This window comes from Solanum lycopersicum, chromosome 4 (genome assembly GCF_036512215.1).
Source record: "Solanum lycopersicum chromosome 4, SLM_r2.1".
NCBI lineage: Eukaryota > Viridiplantae > Streptophyta > Magnoliopsida > Solanales > Solanaceae > Solanum > Solanum lycopersicum.
In genome coordinates this window covers 21,048,805-21,055,204 of record NC_090803.1, presented here as the reverse complement: position 1 = coordinate 21,055,204, position 6,400 = coordinate 21,048,805, and positions in this window count along the sequence as shown.

The following is a 6,400-nucleotide window of genomic DNA, read 5'->3' as shown; positions in this document are numbered from 1 at the left end:
CACCACTTAATCTGCTGAACTGGAGATCAAGAAATTGATCTATGTGTGATCTGGTTGCTGAGAACTTGAACCTACATCACGAGAAGATGTAGCGCATGTATGCCTCAGTACTTGAAAGGTACTGAGCATGTAGGATAGAGTAAAACTGAAATAAAACATAACTGAACAAGCACAAAAAAAAAGTATAATAATGTGAACGTGATGGATGATATCTTAGCTAACTGGATGCAATGACCAATTTATAACATGCTGAAACTGAATACTGCATATATTAATAAATGGACAATGCAGAGAGTCTAACTGAACTGTGGGGGCTACTAATAACTGATAATAAAACCACATGAGCTAAGTGTGGAGTCCGATGTATACACCCCATCGAGAGGACCCAATATACCATGCCAAAGGTATAAAGGCATGCTGTCGTGCTGTCGTGATCACTAAACTAATTGCCCACAGACGGGACTTAAAACCTACTTGGCTAGTAGTTCTGGAAATATTGGGTACGCTAAACCCTAGTCCAACTCGGTATTATGCTACTCCCATTAATTTTGTAAATTTACTTATTATGTCTAAGTTTCTGTAAATATTTGATAGCTCGAAACAGAACATGCAAACTCAGAATGCAACAATTAATCTAGTAATTATGCATTTATAACTGAGGCATGTATATCTAAATTTTCTAAAATATCTGACCTAGCATGTGTAATTCAAGAATTAAAGAAATACAAAGCTAGGGTTCTTAAATTCATGTAATAAACTGAATACAATCACGATAATCTTATTTGGAACATAAAACTAATAAATTCATAAAGTTCTATTAAAGTTCTAGAAATCTTTGGTTTAATCATGATAAGAGAATCAAGAATCTGACTGAAAACTACGGACCTAATGAGTGAAAGGAACCCACTATTGAAATCTCATATACCTGGTGATAAAATCTATGGAAAATACTTAAGTTTCGGTGCTGGAACTGCTGGATCTTGTGGCATTCTTGAACTAGGGTTCTTGAGCTTTTTTTTTCTCCTCTCTTGCATCTAATTTTCTAAGTTTTGATTTAATAGTTTGACTTGGATATGTTTTAATTATATTTCTAGGCTTAAACTGACTAAAATCTAATGATTTAGGGTTAAAACGATGGAACTTAGGGCTTAAACAGAGTGTGAAAGGTCAAAAAGACCCCTAGGAAGGTTGTTGTCGGGCCTCAAGTGGGCAAGGACTGACGGTCCGTCGTGTGCCCGATGACCCGTTGTTGGGTCCGCCATGAGGTCCTATTCGACAGGCCTTTACTAAAATGGGCATAACTTTTTCTCGGATGTTTGATTTTAGTAAGGTCGGTGGCTATGGAAAGATAATTTAATTATCTATTTGTGGGTAGGTTATGGGAGACCTAATTCCTTTTTTTGCTAAAAGTTATGATCATTTTAAGTTGACCACACTACATTTCCCCTTAACTGGCTGCAAATTTTCAACCTACGGGCAGTAGGTCCACCTACGAACCATGCTGGTCTTCCATAGCTATTGTCAGAGAGTTGTTTAAGGGAGTCTTGATCGAGGGTCACGGACTACGGACCATCGTTTGACCTACGGACCATAAGTTTGTCCGTCGTACAAGACTTAACCAATTTTTCTAGGCTGAAATTTTTGGGAGTTTCTAATCCAATCGACGGTTGTGCAGGACGTACCGCGGTTCAGGCTACGGTCCATCGATGCCACCGTTTGTAGCACCTGTAGATTTTTCTGAAAAACTAATTTTTGGTCTGTTTTGGCTACGTGGTGTTACAGATTTCAAAAATGGTTTTCAAACTCCAAACTCTTTTATTTTCGACTCTAAGCATGGGTCTTGCATGAAAATGTTTTAATGGATGTATTATAATACTATTCAATATTATTATACGATTTTAAGGTCAGAACCCCAATGACTTTAAATTTTCTACTTTTGGCTTGTGAAGTGGGTTTAATGTACATTGTTTATAATGTCATATATGGTTTTCTTTTTGTTATAATGAGATATAGTTGCTGCCTTAAATGCTATTTTATGTTGCAGTCTTGAAGAAGTTGAGAAATTATGGTAAAGGCTTAGATGAAGGGTAAGTTGTTCTAGTCTTGCTTAGTTTTTATTGTGAAATGATCTTGAGTTGTATGGTCCACTTTTGGTGGCGGTATTTACTTGAAGTATATGAATATATGTGTATATTGTGATTTATCACCTTGAAGGCATTGAATGTGAAGTTAAGTAAAAGTATGTTGATTATACATGTGATCTCTATGAAGTTGATATTGTGTATCTTGAAGATGTTACGTTCAAATGAAGTATATGTGTATGTGAAGAATGATAGTGTGTGATTATGATAAATGCAATGTGAAGATGATGAGAAATTAATATTATTATTCATGATAGGGTTTATGTTAATAATGTTCTCACATATACTCTCACACACACCTGTAATGAATGAATGAATGAAGTTTATGAATGAGTACGTATGAGTGTCTATTGAAAAACTTTATCAATAAGACTATAATGAATGAAATGAATATTTGTAGGGTAGACAATCTTTTTGAGTGGTGATGAAGTTTCTAGACCATCCCTACTATCCTGATAGCATGAAATGGAAGATTTTGGGGTGAACACTCTTCATGAGTTGAGATAAAGTGCTTGGTAGCAACCTCACTATTCCCAAGAGCTTTCCAAGATAGGTTTGAGGTTAGATACCCTTCATAAGTAGAGATGTGGTGTCCACAAGTAACCTCTAGGCATAAGTGCACTTCGTTAGTTGAGATGTGGTACTAAATAACTATCCCTTAATCTATGATCAATGAATGTTTAAGACTCTGTAGGGGAGTTTTCCTTAGCACCTAGAGGATTTGAAGAAGGGGTGGGTACACTTCGTGAGTAGAAATAATGTATCCAATGCACCTCTTGAGATAAGTGCACCTTGATAGAAGATGAATGAGTCACTTATTAGCAATCTCCTTATCCCTTAATTATGCGCCCCCGTAGGTATAGCTATTGGAGATTCCGTATAAAAGCTAAAGTATGACCCTACCTTAGGTAATTAGGGATCCCTCATCTGGTAGGGGTTAATACCGGGACTCGATGTCTAGCTATCATGGTCTATGTGGGTTAAATCTAGCCTCCAAAAATTAATATTATAAACTTTCTTCTTAAGGGTGTACTACTTAGGGTAGATAGTGGAATGGAATTCTATCTATCCATTGCACAAGTAGGCATTTGCAGGGAGGCTTGGTGTGTCCTTATATGAAATGTATGAATGGGTCATGATATGATGTAAATGAAAGTAATGTGACTATGTTAAATGTTAAGGAAGCATGTTGATGTTATGACTTGTATGATGAAAGCTTAGTATGTGATGAATGTTGTTTGCGTATCTATGGTTATTCCTAAGGAACACTAAGTAAAAATGATAGTGTTGGTTGTTGCTTTCAGATTGCACCAACTGTAAATTGGGGGTTTCCTTGGAAGATGGTTCTTATGTGAAGTTCCTAAGTATATGTATGTTTCTATAATGTCTTTGATATTGAATGGTGACTTGTGTATATAAAATGAGGTGGTCCTATCCCTAGTTGTCTTAACGATCGCATGAGTAGGTAATGAGGAGGTGTATGGGCGATCTCTTTATGTCTTACTTAGGGGAGCCTTTGGACAACTTAGGATAGGATTAGTTCATGTGTAATTTATGGTTTATTGTAATAACTCTTTTATGTTGAGAAAAATCGATGTTTTACCTTATGTGCTAAATGATATCTTCGAACTAAATTCATGAAGGTTTTTATCAAAATATAATGACTTGTATGTTTCAACTAAATTGTCCCTTTTTGCATGATTTTGCATAAGTCATACTTAGTACAATGTTTTTACTAACCCCATACTTTTCTATACTCTATAAGGATAGGTTTGGAAGCAAATAGAAGTCTAGAAGGCAAAGCTTTGGAATCTACTCTCTCAAGACGTGGTATGTCCTCATATATTCGAGGACATAGTGTATGTTTCTTAGTTTTGTTATTAAGACTTATTGTGTATTTCTTTTGATTTAAATGATCGTGTCCCTAAGATATTATGTCGTGTCTTTAAGTTTGGCTTATGATGATGACATTTTCATAGTATTTATGAACGAATTCCTCTTTATATTAAATGTCGTGAAAAGCTTTAAATTCCGCACTACTTTTCATGTCTTATTTAATGAATGATAACTAAGAGGCTTGTGCAAGACCATTGAAAGGTTGAGCACGCCTTTTTTCGACCTAAGGGTTCCCGTAACTTCTAGGATGTACTTGCGTGTCGTAAAATACCAGCACTTCACGATTGTGAATTGAGGAGTGTGATTACCCCAATCAATTACACCAATTACCTGCTAAGCAAGTAATTACTTGTCCAACTAAACAGGACAGACAATGTAATTACACCCAATTACACATAATCTAGTTACCATGGTGTCCTTTGAAACATGCCCTTAGTATTTTTTGGCTTTGCAGAAATTTGAGTCTGAGACTTCAGGACTCTCAACCACTTTATTGACTATTATGTCACATCCATTAGTGAAAAATGTTACAAGTTTAAAAATGTGCAATATTTATCGAGAGTGAATCAATGAGGGAATAAATAATTGCTATAACTAAAAGTCAATTTATAGCCTATTTGGATAAACTTTTTTTAAAAAATAGCTTGTTTTAAATTAGTTTAGTTTAAAAGTGCTTTGAAAAAATATACTTTTTTGTGATATCTAATTTGTATTTTATCAATAAATTTTAAAAACACTTTTGAATATCAATCAATATTTGACCAAACCTTTTAAAAGTACTTTAAAATGTAATTTTGTCAAATACTAATGTGATACTCTTCAACAATGGTAAAGCAATTATTGGAGCAATTTAATTGCTAATGAACTTGAATTTTTCTAATTGATAATTGGATATACTCCTATTTTAAATTTTTGGTATATCTTATCTGATTTGGTCTAACTTTATAAAAAAAGACTTTGAAATTTGTGATCCTAAACTAAATACATGTAGAATGTACTAAAATATTCTTTCATCTTGTGGTCTTAAATACGTCACATGAAAAGTTAGAATTAAAGAGTCTTCAATAAAGGAAAAATACATTTATTTTTAAATTGATTAAAATTAAAATAAGACAAAAAAATTTGACGAATAGAGTAGTTTAAATGATTCTATTTTTGTTATATTATTACTTATTTGAGTTGATAAGAAACAAGAGAATGTGAGTTGTCGGAAGAGGTGGAGCCAAAACTTTTGATAAAAGGGTTCAAAATCGAGTGAAATAGACACACGAAATAGCCTAAGGGTATCCACATCTACTATGTATACTTAAAAAATTATTTTAAACATATAAAAATAATGTAATTTTTTGCTAAATTGGGTTCGTATGAACCCCCTAAATATATGGTTGCTCCGCCACTGGTTATCGGTCATTTTCATTTTTTGACACATATACTGAACTCAGTGTCACATTTCGACACGCCAACAGTTTGGATATGGATTTCATAAAAGAACCTCTTGTGATCATTATGTTTATATCTATCTTTCATTGATATTATAGATGGTATGTTTATTTAAAATGATGAATTAAATTGGCATTTCTTATATGTTTGTTTACTATGTTGTAATTACATATGTATATTGTGCTTACGGAAGTGGTCGCGTGATCCGACCAAAACACTGTGGTTGTGTAGTGATATTGCACTTGCTTTTTTTTTGTTGAGTACAGGGCATCTTCACGCGGCTATTGACATGCCTCGTTTAGGAGATCACTAAACGATACCAGATTCAAGGCTGATCCAATTCTTCCAGGCTTCCTTGGGTCCTCTATTGTTTTGTCCATTACTTTCGTACTCAGAGTTTATAGTCAGACATACTTGTGTTAGTTTTGAGCTTACAACTCTCAGTCTCAGACTTTTTGTTAGCAAAATTACTGTACATTGACATTAAGGATATGGCTTGAATTTCTGTAATAGTTATGTTTAGATATTCATTTAAGATTTTTGAGTTTATGGAAACTCTATGGTATACTATCATTTAAACATGCTTCCGTACTTCAAATGTTTATTTCTTTTGTTTAAGTTGCTTAATTTGGTTTGATGATTTTCCCACCAAAGGGTCAGTGTGGGTGTCAATCACAACAATCTAGGTCATGACAAAATGATCATGCTTTTAGATGTTCTCTTATTACTTTTTCAGCATTGTTTAGTAGATCACTTAGTCGAGAAGTTCTATATCCCCACAAGGCATACGACGATTGCGGTAGCGTGGGGGAGACGTGGTATCATCTGTACCTCATAGTGATGATTGTTGGTTAAAGAACCTTCCATTAGAGTTAAATTTTAATTTTATGTATCACTTATTATTTTCTGCTAAAAGATGAAAA